The sequence below is a fragment of the Pristiophorus japonicus genome, chromosome 21 (genome assembly GCF_044704955.1).
Source record: "Pristiophorus japonicus isolate sPriJap1 chromosome 21, sPriJap1.hap1, whole genome shotgun sequence".
Lineage (NCBI taxonomy): Eukaryota > Metazoa > Chordata > Chondrichthyes > Pristiophoridae > Pristiophorus > Pristiophorus japonicus.
In genome coordinates this window covers 51,663,987-51,678,252 of record NC_091997.1, presented here as the reverse complement: position 1 = coordinate 51,678,252, position 14,266 = coordinate 51,663,987, and positions in this window count along the sequence as shown.

The window sequence follows — 14,266 nt, the reverse complement described above, 5'->3', positions numbered from 1 at the left end:
GAGGTGTCCGCTCTTCTTGGCTCCGTCGACGTCGGCGACTGCATTGTCCTCGGGGGGGATTTTAACTGCACCCTCGAGGCGAGGGACCGCTCCAGTGCCCCGCAGTGCATGACGGCGATGGAGAAGTTGAGGGACCTGGTCGGGTCCTTCGACTTGGTGGACGTCTGGCGAAATCTCCACCCCGACTCCAGCGCCTTTACTTGGGTGAGGCCTGGAGTTGGATGGTCTAGAGTCGACCGCCTTTACGTGTCTCGGGCGTACGTTTCCTGCGTCCCGGCGGCCTCCATGCGGCCGGTGCCGTGTTCGGACCACCACCTGGTGTGGGCGGAGCTCGCTTCGCTCCGCGCGAGGACGGGGTCCGCGTACTGGCACTTTAACAACCGGCTGCTGGAGGACGTGCGGTTCCAGGACTCGTTCCGTCGATTCTGGTCCGACTGGAGAAGGAAGCAGGGGGGCTTCCCCTCCTTGAGGCTATGGTGGGACGTGGGCAAAGCTCACGTCCGCGTCTTCTGTCAAGAGTACGCGAGGGGGTCGACCAAGAGGCGGGCGGCCATAGTCGGGCGCCTAGAAAAAGAGGTGCTCGACCTGGAAGCCCGTCTCGGTCAAGTCGTCCAGGACCCGGCCCTGCGGACGGTGTACGAAGCGAAGAAGGCCGCGCTGAAGGACCTGCAGCTCGTCGGGTCCCGAGGCGCGTTCGTGAGGTCGCGGATCCGGTTCCTGCGGGATCTGGACCGCGGCTCCCCCTTCTTCTACTCGCTGGAAAAAAGGCAGAGTGTCCGTAAGCAGCTCTTGACGCTGCTGGCCGACGACGGCTCTCTCGTCTCGGATCCGGAGGGCGTCAACAACAGGGTCCGTGAATATTACGGGGCTCTGTTCTCTCCGGATCCGTCCAGCGAGGAAGCGCGTAGAGTTTTGTGGGAGGACCTGCCGAAGGTCGGCCCGGAGGGCGCCGAAAATCTGGAAGCTCCGCTAAGCCTGGCGGAGCTGACCGGTGCCCTCGCCCGGCTCTCGAGAGGAAAATCCCCGGGGCTGGACGGGCTGACCGTGGAGTTCCACAGGGCGTTCTGGGACGTCCTGGGGAGCGACTACGCGCGGGTCCTGGGGGAAAGTCTGGCGACCGGGGAGATGCCCCTCTCTTGGCGCAGGGCAGTCATCGTCCTGCTGCCTAAGAAGGGCGATCTCCGCCTCCTTAAGAACTGGCGCCCGGTCTCCCTCCTCAGCACGGACTACAAAATCTTCGCCAGGGCGATGTCTGCTCGCCTTGGTGCCGTGCTGGACCACATGATCCACCCCGACCAGTCATACACGGTCCCGGGCCGGACAATCCACGATAACATCCATCTGGTCCGGGACCTCATCCATTGTTCCCAGGAGGCTGGTCTGTCGGTCGCCTTCCTATCCCTCGACCAAGAGAAGGCGTTCGACAGGGTGGATCACGACTATCTGCTCGGAACTCTGCGCGCTTTCGGGTTCGGGACGCATTTCGTCGCCCGGATCCGACTTTTGTACGCCGCCGCGGAGTGTCTGATAAAGGTTAACGGGTCCTTGACGGCGCCCCTTCGCTTTAGGAGAGGGGTGCGCCAGGGATGCCCCATGTCCGGCCAGTTATATGCTGTTTGCGTGGAGCCTTTCCTGCGCCTCTTGCGGACGAGGTTGACGGGACTGGCTCTGCAAGGGCCGGGCGTGGAGGTCGTCCTCTCGGCTTACGCCGATGACGTGCTCCTCGCGATAGAGGATCCCGCTGACCTGCGGAGGATGCGTGAGTGCCAGGAGATTTACTCGGCCGCGTCCTCCGCCAGGATCAACTGGGAGAAATGTTCCGGACTCCTGGTGGGTCAGTGGCGGGTGGACTCCCTGCCGGAGGAGCTCAGGCCTTTTGCCTGGAGCACGACCCATCTCCTCTATCTGGGAGTCTACCTTAGCCCCGACGAGGGAGCCTGGCCGGCGAACTGGCAGGAGCTGGAGGCCAAGGTCGCCGCTCGCCTAGGGCGCTGGACAGGACTGCTCCGAGTGCTGTCCTACAGGGGTCGAGCGCTAGTCATAAACCAGCTGGTGGCCGCAATGCTGTGGTACCGGCTGGTCACTTTGACCCCTCCCCCTGCGTTTGTCGCCAAGATACAGAAGAAGCTGGTGGACTTCTTCTGGAACAACAGGAAGCACTGGGTCTCTGCCGCGGTCTTGAGTCTCCCGCTTGAGGAGGGCGGTCAGTCGTTGGTGTGCGTCAGCGCCCAGCTCGCGACTTTCCGTCTTCAGACCCTGCAGAGATACCTTTACGTCGAGCCCCCTCCTAGGTGGTGCGCTCTGGCGAGGTATTTCTTCCGCCAGCAGCTCGACCTCAATTATGACACGCAGCTCCTGTTTGTGAACTTGGGGGGTGCCAGGACCGCCCTCCGGGAGCTGCCTGTCTTTTACAGGGAACTCATCAGGGTCTGGAACAAAGTCTCCACCAAGCGCAGCTCTCCGCCGGCTGGAGTGGCGGCCGTCCTGCAGGAGCCGCTGCTCGGGAATCCGTACCTCCACGGCCGAGGCTTCATGTGGCGGTCGGAAGAGAGGGCTGTGGCTGGTGAGGTGACCAGGGTCAGGGACCTGCTCGATGGCGGAGGAGCGGGCTGGATGGCGCCAGACACGCTGGCGCGGCGCCTAAACTCTGCCAACGTCCGCCACGCGGCCGATGCCATCGAGTCGCTAAAAACAGCTCTGGGCCCTGACTCCGTTAGGTGCATCGAGGAGGCTCAAGCACGTGGGGAGATCCCGTCCGAACTGACCCCCGTCCGGACGGAATTCCTCATCGGCGCCAAACCCCGGAACCTCCCTCGGGGGCCGGCGCCTCACAACTTGAGCCGCCTCGGGGAAATCCCCTCCGTGCCTTTCAGTTCCGCGCGGAGGGGTTTCCTGTACGGGCTGCTCCTGCACACCCTCAACTTTGCCATCCTCGCCGGCCGTCCGGACACGCCATGGCGTACCATCTTGCCATCCGGAGGAGGCGGGGGTCCCCGATGGAGGGCACTCTACGCAGGGGTCCTCCCACTATTCATCGGGGACTTGGCCTGGAGGGTGGTGCACGGAGCAGTGCCGTGCAACAAATTTTTAAGCCGGTTCACGGACTCCCAGGCCGCCTGCAATTTCTGCGGTCTGGAGGAGTCCGTGTTCCATGTTTTTATTGAGTGCACCAGGTTGCAGCCCCTGTTCCATTATTTGAAGGGGCTGCTCCTGAAATTCTGGCTGCACTTCAGTCCCACTCTCCTGATCTTTGGGCACCCTGTGCGGAGGGGAGCGGGTAGGTCCGAAGGCCTCCTCGTAGGACTGCTCCTGGGCACGGCCAAGGGTGCCATCAGCCGGTCCAGGCAGCGGGCGGTCGAGGGGGTCGTTCAACCTGACTGCCTGCCTCTCTTCCGCTCTTACATCCGGTCCAGGGTGTCCTTGGAGATGGAGCACGCGGTGTCCACCGGTACGCTCGCGGCCTTCCGCGAGAGGTGGGCACCGGAGGGACTGGAGTGCATCATCACGCCCGGCAACCAAATTTTAATTTGATTTTACGTTTTAAAGTTAATTTGTTTTAATTGCCGGTGCTTTTAGTGTCCCCTTCCCTTTTATAGGGGGCACTGGGGAAAAATTGTGAATTTAGTGCCCAAAAAAAAAAACCAAAAAAAGAAAAACACAAAAAAAAAAGAAAAAAAAAAAAAGGGGGGAAAAAAAGGGCCTTGTAAATGTCTGGAGTGTCACCCAGGTCGGGTGGCACTCTTTAATGTTTTATGTTTTCGCAGATAAACTCAAAAGAGTTTCATGCACAAGGGCCAATGGTGGAGCAGTGGAGGCGTGTCCTGCTCAGTAGGAGCTGAGCTGCAGAGAGAGGAGCAGCTATCAACCTGTGCTCCTGCCTGGAGAGCCCTGAGACCAGCCCAGGAAGAGGAGGAAGGAAGGGGCTTCACCACAACTTTAATCCAGAGGGAGAGGAGGAGAACAGAAAACTTTAACAACTTTTACCATTCTGCAAGGAGTTGGAGAGAGGGGGAAACCACAAACAACATCCAGTGTGGAAGGAGGGAGACTCTACATTCTACTGGTGGGTGTTGGTGCATTTCCCCAAACAGACTTTGTTGTTTCGGTGGGGGGAGGAAAGAAGACCACTGAGGGCCGGAACATCGCGGGGGGTGTGTGTGTGTGTGGTAGTGTGTGTGGGGGCCTTGCTTACAACTAGGCCCCCCCCCCACAATTGGAACCCCCCCCACCCCCCCCACATTTGCCTAGCCTGGGATAGCTGGAGCTACCAGGCTGAAGATTGTTGTTTTTCTTAAATCACCCAATTAAAGATCGTTAGGAGTGCCTGGTGGCTCCAGCTACCCCAGGTGAAGACATCTTCTCCCCCCACCTGAAGACCACCTCAAAGACTTTTGTGTTTTGCCATCTGGGGAGTGCACCCACCCACAGCTGCGAGGAGAGACCTGCCCTCGCAGCCCCCCCCCCTTCCCACCCCCCTCTCTCTTTTCTCTGCTACTCTGTTTCTCCCCTCTCTCTCTGAGAACCCTTTCCTTCCAAATTTAAAAAAAAAAAACAATTAAGACAACTGAGCAGAGGGAGCAAGGCCTCTCCCCAATTGTCAACGAGGGGAGAGGTGCCTCGTTAAGGGCTCCTCTGCTCAGTTAACATACGAGGCCATTAAAAGACCATTAAGGCCTGTGACTTTGGGGTGGGTGTAGCCCTTAAAGGGACCCCGTGATGGCGACCCCATCCACGCCGGTGGCAGGGCCAGCGAGGACGTATGCGCAGGTGGCAACCGCTTCCACAGCACCTCCTGCGCCACCCGCTGCCCTGCCACCATTTACACTTATAACAAAAAAACACGGGGTCAAGAGCTACACTCACCCCACAATGAGCATCGAGGAGTGCGTGCGGGCGATGGCTGGGGTAGTCGGCCCCTCGGCCATTGTCGCAGCCTCCAAGATGTCTGGGAAGGCTGTTTTCTTCCTGGGGTCGGAGCGGGCGGTGTCCCTGGCCCTCGAAAAGGGGCTCACGGTGGGCGGGACGTTCCTGCCGGTGGATCCTCTCGAGGCCACCGCGCAGAGGGTCATCGTGTCGAACGTCCCGCCCTTTGTTCCCGCTGGGCTCCTCCTCCCTCACCTACAACAACTGGGGGAGGTAAGGTCAGGGATCAACCCCATACCGCTCGGCCTCAGGGAGAACAGCCTGCGCCACGTGTTCTCCTTCCGCCGCCAGCTCTTTGTCCGGCTGGCGCGGGAGGACACGACGGAGGGGAACTTTAATGTGGTGCACGAGGGGACTGCCTACCGCGTCTTCTGGACGTCGGACGGCGTGCGGTGCCATGCCTGCAGGGAGGTGGGGCATGTTCGTAAGAACTGCCCCGCCTCCAAGGCCGCCAAACCACCGAAGGCGGCCAAGGCTGGCACCGCCGCCACCCCTCCCCCTAGTTGCGTCCGCGTGCCGGGAGCCATGGGTGCGCGGGCATCGTCGGAGGCCTTTGTTTTCAGGGCCTCCGGCGGGGGGGAGGGAGAGCGTCCGACCGGAAAGAAGGCGCGGAAGAAGGCGAAACATCTCGAGGCGGGTCCCCTCAGTGCGCCGGAAAATTTGACCACCGCGCTCAGCCCAACCCCGTCACCGGCGAGCGCGGGGTGCCCTGAGCCCGTGCCTGAGCCCTTGACCAATACCGCGGAGGGGCCCGGGCGCGGGCAAGAAAAGGAAAAGGGGGGGGCGGAGCGGGAGGCCTCGGCAGACACAGAGGTCTCCCTGCCTTCGCGCACCCCCAGGAACAAAAAGAGGCACCGCCCCAATGAGGCGGAGGGGGAACAACATCCCTCCGCGGAGGAGGCGGTGCCCGCCGCGTGTCCCGCGTCCCCCACCAGCGCCCCCAAATTGCGCTGCAGGCGCGAGGAGTCTGTCCCCGGGGAGGATGAGGCAGTCGAGGCTGCCCAGCCGCTGCCTCCTGGGGTGGGCGTGGAAGATCTGCCTGTCGTGGGGGGCGTGGGGCCAGTGGAAGAATGCGTAGCCGCCGGGTCGAGCGTCCCGGGGACCGAGGCGGGCGGGGCCGAAAAGGCCGAACCTGAGCCCGCCCAGCCAATACCCAACTTCCCCCGGGATTTGCTCGACCCGGTAGAAACTGAGAATATGAACAATTTTAATGAATCCGTACACGCTGGGCTGGGGGGAGGCGGCGGGGAGGGGGAAGAACAACAACCCTCGACCCTACTTTGGAGCTGGGGGACTTGGTGGACCTGGAGAACTTCCTAAACCGGGTCTCTCCGTGTTCCCCGGTTCCTGGGGCGGAGGAGGAACCCCTTCCGCTGTCGCTTCCCGACTCAGCACCAATTTTAAAAGAGCCCAGTGGGGACTCCTCTGCCGACGATCCTGGGGGTGGGATCGGGGCAGAGCCAGGGCCAGATGGAGCGGCCGGGCCGTTTGCCGTACCTCGTGCGGTCGACGGGCCGGCTGCTAGCGGCGACCTCCCGGAGGGGGACGGGGACTCGGTGGAGGACGTGGGTGAAGATCTCGAGTCCATCGCCAGTGAGGCGGTGGATCTGCTCGCGGCCGCCACTGAGACCCTCCTCATTCCCGCAGAGGAACTCCGGGACTTTTTGGTCCAGTGCCGGGGTCGCCGCGACCAAGCCCGTCTGGCCCTGGAAAGATGGTCCGAGCCGGGGCTGCTCGTCGCATCCGTCCGCGCCGCCGCTAAAACCATGGCCGCGGGCGGGCCCTTATCAAAGGCTCAGGGCCTTGAGCTGCGCCGGCTCAAAAAGTTCCTCGCTGGGCTGCTGAAGGAGCGGAGTTCAACAAAAGACTCCGCTCCCTCCCCCACAATAGGTTAAGGTAGAGGTTGTACTATGCTTTTGCCATGAAGATAACCATAGCCAGCCTCAACATCAACGGCGGCAGAGGGGCACGCCGTAGATTTGACAATTTTTCGCTCCTGCGGGAGGGGAAATATGCGGTGTGCTTCCTGCAAGAAACCCACACCGTTCCGGGAGACGAAGCCACGTGGCTCCTGGAATGGCAAGGAGAGGTCCGCATGAGCCACCTCACCGCCATTTCTAGTGGGGTGGCCATCTTGCTGGGCCCGCATTTTCAGCCGGAGATCTTGGGGGTCGAGGAGCCCGTGCCAGGCCGCTTGCTGCACGTAACGGTTCGCCTGGGGGACGTGCCGCTCCATCTCGTGAACGTGTACGCCCCTCATCCCGGCCCGCAGCAAACGCGCTTCTTTGAAGAGGTGTCCGCTCTTCTTGGCTCCGTCGACGTCGGCGACTGCATTGTCCTCGGGGGGGATTTTAACTGCACCCTCGAGGCGAGGGACCGCTCCGGTGCCCCGCAGTGCATGACGGCGATGGAGAAGTTGAGGGACCTGGTCGGGTCCTTCGACTTGGTGGACGTCTGGCGAAATCTCCACCCCGACTCCAGCGCCTTTACTTGGGTGAGGCCTGGAGTTGGATGGTCTAGAGTCGACCGCCTTTACGTGTCTCGGGCGTACGTTTCCTGCGTCCCGGCGGCCTCCATGCGGCCGGTGCCGTGTTCGGACCACCACCTGGTGTGGGCGGAGCTCGCTTCGCTCCGCGCGAGGGCGGGGTCCGCGTACTGGCACTTTAACAACCGGCTGCTGGAGGACGTGCGGTTCCAGGACTCGTTCCGTCGATTCTGGTCCGACTGGAGAAGGAAGCAGGGGGGCTTCCCCTCCTTGAGGCTATGGTGGGACGTGGGCAAGGCTCACGTCCGCGTCTTCTGTCAAGAGTACGCGAGGGGGTCGACCAAGAGGCGGGCGGCCAGAGTCGGGCGCCTAGAAAAAGAGGTGCTCGACCTGGAAGGCCGTCTCGGTCAAGTCGTCCAGGACCCGGCCCTGCGGACGGTGTACGAAGCGAAGAAGGCCGCGCTGAAGGACCTGCAGCTCGTCGGGTCCCGAGGCGCGTTCGTGAGGTCGCGGATCCGGTTCCTGCGGGATCTGGACCGCGGCTCCCCCTTCTTCTACTCGCTGGAAAAAAGGCAGAGTGTCCGTAAGCAGCTCTTGACGCTGCTGGCCGACGACGGCTCTCTCGTCTCGGATCCGGAGGGCGTCAACAACAGGGTCCGTGAATATTACGGGGCTCTGTTCTCTCCGGATCCGTCCAGCGAGGAAGCGCGTAGAGTTTTGTGGGAGGACCTGCCGAAGGTCAGCCCGGAGGGCGCCGAAAATCTGGAAGCTCCGCTAAGCCTGGCGGAGCTGACCGGTGCCCTCGCCCGGCTCTCGAGGGGAAAATCCCCGGGGCTGGACGGGCTGACCGTGGAGTTCCACAGGGCGTTCTGGGACGTCCTGGGGGGCGACTACGCGCGGGTCCTGGGGGAAAGTCTGGCGACCGGGGAGATGCCCCTCTCTTGGCGCAGGGCAGTCATCGTCCTGCTGCCTAAGAAGGGCGAGCTCCGCCTCCTTAAGAACTGGCGCCCGGTCTCCCTCCTCAGCACGGACTACAAAATCTTCGCCAGGGCGATGTCTGCTCGCCTTGGTGCCGTGCTGGACCACATGATCCACCCCGACCAGTCATACACGGTCCCGGGCCGGACGATCCACGACAACATCCATCTGGTCCGGGACCTCATCCATTGTTCCCAGGAGGCTGGTCTGTCGGTCGCCTTCCTATCCCTCGACCAAGAGAAGGCGTTCGACAGGGTGGATCACGACTATCTGCTCGGAACTCTGCGCGCTTTCGGGTTCGGGACGCATTTCGTCGCCCGGATCCGACTTTTGTACGCCACCGCGGAGTGTCTGATTAAGGTTAACGGGTCCTTGACGGCGCCCCTTCGCTTTAGGAGAGGGGTGCGCCAGGGATGCCCCATGTCCGGCCAGTTATACGCCGTTTGCGTGGAGCCTTTCCTGCGCCTCTTGCGGACGAGGTTGACGGGACTGGCTCTGCAAGGGCCGGGCGTGGGGGTCGTCCTCTCGGCTTACGCCGATGACGTGCTCCTCGCGGTAGAGGATCCCGCTGACCTGCGGAGGATGCGTGAGTGCCAGGAGATTTACTCGGCCGCGTCCTCCGCCAGGATCAACTGGGAGAAATGTTCCGGACTCCTGGTGGGTCAGTGGCGGGTGGACTCCCTGCCGGAGGAGCTCAGGCCTTTTGCCTGGAGCACGACCCATCTCCTCTATCTGGGAGTCTACCTTAGCCCCGACGAGGGAGCCTGGCCGGCGAACTGGCAGGAGCTGGAGGCCAAGGTCGCCGCTCGCCTAGGGCGCTGGACAGGACTGCTCCGAGTGCTGTCCTACAGGGGTCGAGCGCTAGTCATAAACCAGCTGGTGGCCGCAATGCTGTGGTACCGGCTGGTCACTTTGACCCCTCCCCCTGCGTTTGTCGCCAAGATACAGAAGAAGCTGGTGGACTTCTTCTGGAACAACAGGAAGCACTGGGTCTCTGCCGCGGTCTTGAGTCTCCCGCTTGAGGAGGGCGGTCAGTCGTTGGTGTGCGTCAGCGCCCAGCTCGCGACTTTCCGTCTTCAGACCCTGCAGAGATACCTTTACGTCGAGCCCCCTCCTAGGTGGTGCGCTCTGGCGAGGTATTTCTTCCGCCAGCAGCTCGACCTCAATTATGACACGCAGCTCCTGTTTGTGAACTTGGGGGGTGCCAGGACCGCCCTCCGGGAGCTGCCTGTCTTTTACAGGGAACTCATCAGGGTCTGGAACAAAGTCTCCACCAAGCGCAGCTCTCCGCCGGCTGGAGTGGCGGCCGTCCTGCAGGAGCCGCTGCTCGGGAATCCGTACCTCCACGGCCGAGGCTTCATGTGGCGGTCGGAAGAGAGGGCTGTGGCTGGTGAGGTGACCAGGGTCAGGGACCTGCTCGATGGCGGAGGAGCGGGCTGGATGGCGCCAGTCACGCTGGCGCGGCGCCTAAATTCTGCCAACGTCCGCCACGCGGCCGATGCCATCGAGTCGCTAAAAACAGCTCTGGGCCCTGACTCCGTTAGGTGTATCGAGGAGGCTCAAGCACGTGGGGAGATCCCGTCCGAACTGACCCCCGTCCGGACGGAATTCCTCATCGGCGCCAAACCCCGGAACCTCCCTCGGGGGCCGGCGCCTCACAACTTGAGCCGCCTCGGGGAAATCCCCTCCGTGCCTTTCAGTTCCGCGCGGAGGGGTTTCCTGTACGGGCTGCTCCTGCACACCCTCAACTTTGCCATCCTCGCCGGCCGTCCGGACACGCCATGGCGTACCATCTTGCCGTCCGGAGGAGGCGGGGGTCCCCGATGGAGGGCACTCTACGCAGGGGTCCTCCCACTATTCATCGGGGACTTGGCCTAGAGGGTGGTGCACGGAGCAGTGCCGTGCAATAAATTTTTAAGCCAGTTCACGGACTCCCAGGCCGCCTGCAATTTCTGCGGTCTGGAGGAGTCCGTGTTCCATGTTTTTATTGAATGCACAAGGTTGCAGCCCCTGTTCCACTATTTGAAGGGGCTGCTCCTGAAATTCTGGCTGCACTTCAGTCCCACTCTCCTGATCTTTGGGCACCCTGTGCGGAGGGGAGCGGGTAGGTCCGAAGGCCTCCTCGTAGGACTGCTCCTGGGCACGGCCAAGGGTGCCATCAGCCGGTCCAGGCAGCGGGCGGTCGAGGGGGTCGTTCAACCTGACTGCCTGCCTCTCTTCCGCTCTTACATCCGGTCCAGGGTGTCCTTGGAGATGGAGCAAGCGGTGTCCACCGGTACGCTCGCGGCCTTCCGCGAGAGGTGGGCACCGGAGCGACTGGAGTGCATCATCACGCCCTGCAACCAAATTTTAATTTGATTTTACGTTTTAAAGTTTAATTTGTTTTAATTGCCGGTGCTTTTAGTGTCCCCTTCCCTTTTATAGGGGGCACTGGGAAAATTGTGATTTTAGTGCCCCCCAAAAAAAAAACAAACAAACAAAAAAAAAAAAAAGGAAAAAAGGGCCTTGTAAATGTCTGGTGTGTCACCCAGGTCGGGTGGCACGGTTTAATGTTTTATGTTTTGTAGGTAGACTCTAAAAGAGTTTCATTCACAAGGGCCAATGGTGGAACAGTGGAGGCGTGTCCTGCTCAGTTGGCTGAGTGAGCAGTGAGGAGAGCAGCTCCTGGCTGGACTTGTGAATCAGCCCAGGAAGAGAAGGAAGGAAGGGGCTTCACCACCAACTTTCACCCAGAGGGAGAGGAGGAAAGCAGAAAACTTTTAACAACTTTAGCATTTCTACAAAGAGTTGGAGAGAGGGGGAAAGACCAACATCATCCAGTGTGGAAGGAGGGAGACTCTACCATTCTACAGGTGGGTGTGGGTGCATTTCCCTAAAAGACTTTGCTGTATCGGTGGGGGGAGGAAAGAAGACCACTGAGGGCCGGAACATCGCGGGGGTGTGTGTGTGTGGAAGTGTGTGTGGGGGCCTTGCTTACAACTGGGCCCCACACACAATTGAACCCCCACCCCCCCCATTGCCTAGCCTGGGATAGCTGGAGCTACCAGGCTGAAGATTTTCTTAATCACCCATTTAAACATCGTTAGGAGTGTGTGCCTGGTTGGCTCTAGCTGCCCCAGGTGAAGACATCTCCCCCCACCCGAAGACCACCCCAAAGACTGTGCTTTGTTTTTTTACCATCTGGGGAGTGCACCCCAAGAAAAACACCCACCCATCGCTGTGAGGGGAGACCTGCCCTCGCAGCCTCCCTCTTTCCCTCACTCTGAGCCCTTTCCTCCTAATTTTATTTAAAAAAATAAATAAATAACTAACTGAGCATAGAGAGCAAGGCCCCTTCCCAATTGCCAACTAGGGGAGAGGTGTGCCTCGTTAAGAGCTCCTCTGCTCAGTCTTTATTATACGAGGCCAATTAAGACCATTCAGGCCTGTGACTTTGGGGTGGGTGTAGCCCTTAAAGGGACCCCGTGATGGCGACCCCATCCACGCCGGTGGCAGGGCCAGCAAAGACGTATGCGCAGGTGGCAACCGCTTCCACGGCACCTCCTGCGCCACCCGCTGCCCTGCCACCTTTCACACTTATTACAAAGAAACACGGGGTCAAGAGCTACACTCACCCCACAATGAGCATCGAGGAGTGCGTGCGGGCGATGGCTGGGGTAGTCGGCCCCTCGGCCATTGTCGCAGCCTCCAAGATGTCTGGGAAGGCCATGTTCTTCCTGGGGTCGGAGCGGGCGGTGTCCCTGGCCCTTGAAAAGGGGCTCACGGTGGGCGGGACGTTCCTGCCGGTGGATCCCCTCGAGGCCACCGCGCAGAGGGTCATTGTATCGAACGTCCCACCCTTTGTTCCCGCTGAGCTCCTCCTCCCTCACCTACACCAACTGGGGGAGGTAAGGTCGGGGATCAACCCCATACCGCTCGGCCTCAGGGAGAGCAGCCTGCGCCACGTGTTCTCCTTCCGCCGCCAGCTGGCGCGGGAGGAGACGACAGAGGGGTATTTTAATGTGGTGCACGAGGGGACTGCCTACCGTGTCTTTTGGACGTCGGACGGCGTGCGGTGCCATGCCTGTAGGGAGGTGGGGCACGTTCGCAAGAACTGTCCCGCCTCCAAGGCCGCCAAACCACCGAAGGCGGCCAAGGCTGGCGCCGCCGCCACCCCTCCCCCTAGTTGCGTCCACGTGCCGGGAGCCGTAGGTGCGCGGGCATCGCCGGGGGCCGATGCTTTCACGGCCTCTGGCGGGGGGGGAGGGAGAGCGTCCGACCTGAAAGAAGGCGCGGAAGGCGGCAAAACATCCAGAGGCGGGTCCCCTCAGTGCGCCAGAAAATTTGACCACCGCGCTCAGCCCAACCCCGTCCCCGGCGAGCGCGGGGTGCCCTGAGCCCGTGCCCGAGCCCTTGACCAATACCGCAGAGGGGCTCTGGCGCGGGCAAGAAAAGAAAAAGGGGGTGGTGGAGCGGGTGGCCTCGGCAGACATGGAGGTCTCCCTGCCTCCGTGCACCCCCAGCAACAAAAGGAGGCGCCGCTCCGTTGAGGCGGCGGGGGAACAACATCCCTCCGCGGAGGAGTCGGTGCCCGCCGCGTGTCCCGCGTCCCCAAGCTGCGCCGTAGGCGAGAGGAGTCTGTCCCCGGGGAGGGTGAGACAGTCGAGGCTGCCCAGCCTCTGCCTCCCGGGGATGGCGTGGAAGATCTGCCTGTCGTGGGGGGCGTGGGGCCAGCGGAGGAATGCATTGCCGCCGGGCCGAGCGTCCCGGGGACTGAGACGTGCGGGGCAGAAAAGGCCGAACCTAAGCCCGCCCAGCCAATACCAAACTTCCCCCGGGATTCGCTCGACCCGGCAGAAACTGAAATTAAGAATAATTATAACCACACTGCACATGCTGGGCCGGAGGGTGGCAGCGGGGAGGGGGAGGAACACCCACCCTCGCCCCCTACTTTGGAGCTGGAGCACTTGGAGGGCCTGGGGATTTCCTCTGGCCGGGTCTCTCCTTGTTCCCCGGTTCCTGGGGCGGAGGGGGAACCCCTTCCGCTGTCATTTCCCGACCCAGCACCATTTTTAAAAGAGCCCAGTGGGGACTCCTCTGCCAACGATCCTGGGGGTGGGATCGGGGCAGAGCCAGGGCCGGTTGGAGCGGCCGGGTCGTTTGCCGTACCTTGTGCGGTCGATGGGCCGGCTGCTGGCGGCCACCTCCTGGAGGAGGACGGAGACTCGGTGGGGGACGCGAGAGAAGATCTAGAGACCACCGCCAGTGAGGCAGTGGATCCGCTCGCGACCACTGCGGAGACCCTCCTCATTCCTGCAAAGGAACTCCGGGACTTTTTGGCCCAGAGCCGGGGTCGCGGCAACCAAGCCCATCTGGCCCTGGGAAAATGGTCCGAGCCACAGCTGATCAAGGGGTCCGTCCGCGCCGCCGCTAAAACCTTGGTCGCGGGCGGGCCCTTGACAAAGGCGCAATACCTTGAGCAGCGCGAGCTCGAAGGATTCCTCACTGGGCTGCGGAGGGAGTGGAGGCCAAAAAAGCGACACCGCTCCCCTCCTCCACAATAGGTTAGGGAGAGGTTGCACTATGCTTTTGCCATGAAGATAACCATAGCCAGCCTCAACATCAACGGCGGCAGAGGGGCACGCCGTAGATTTAACAATTTTTCGCTCCTGCGGGAGGGGAAATATGCGGTGTGCTTCCTGCAAGAAACCCACACCGTTCCGGGAGACGAAGCCACGTGGCTCCTGGAATGGCAAGGAGAGGTCCGCATGAGCCACCTCACCGCCACTTCTAGTGGGGTGGCCATCTTGCTGGGCCCGCAATTTCAGCCGGAGATCTTGGGGGTCGAGGAGCCCGTGCCATGCCGCTTGCTGCATGTAACGGTTCGCCTGGGGGACGTGC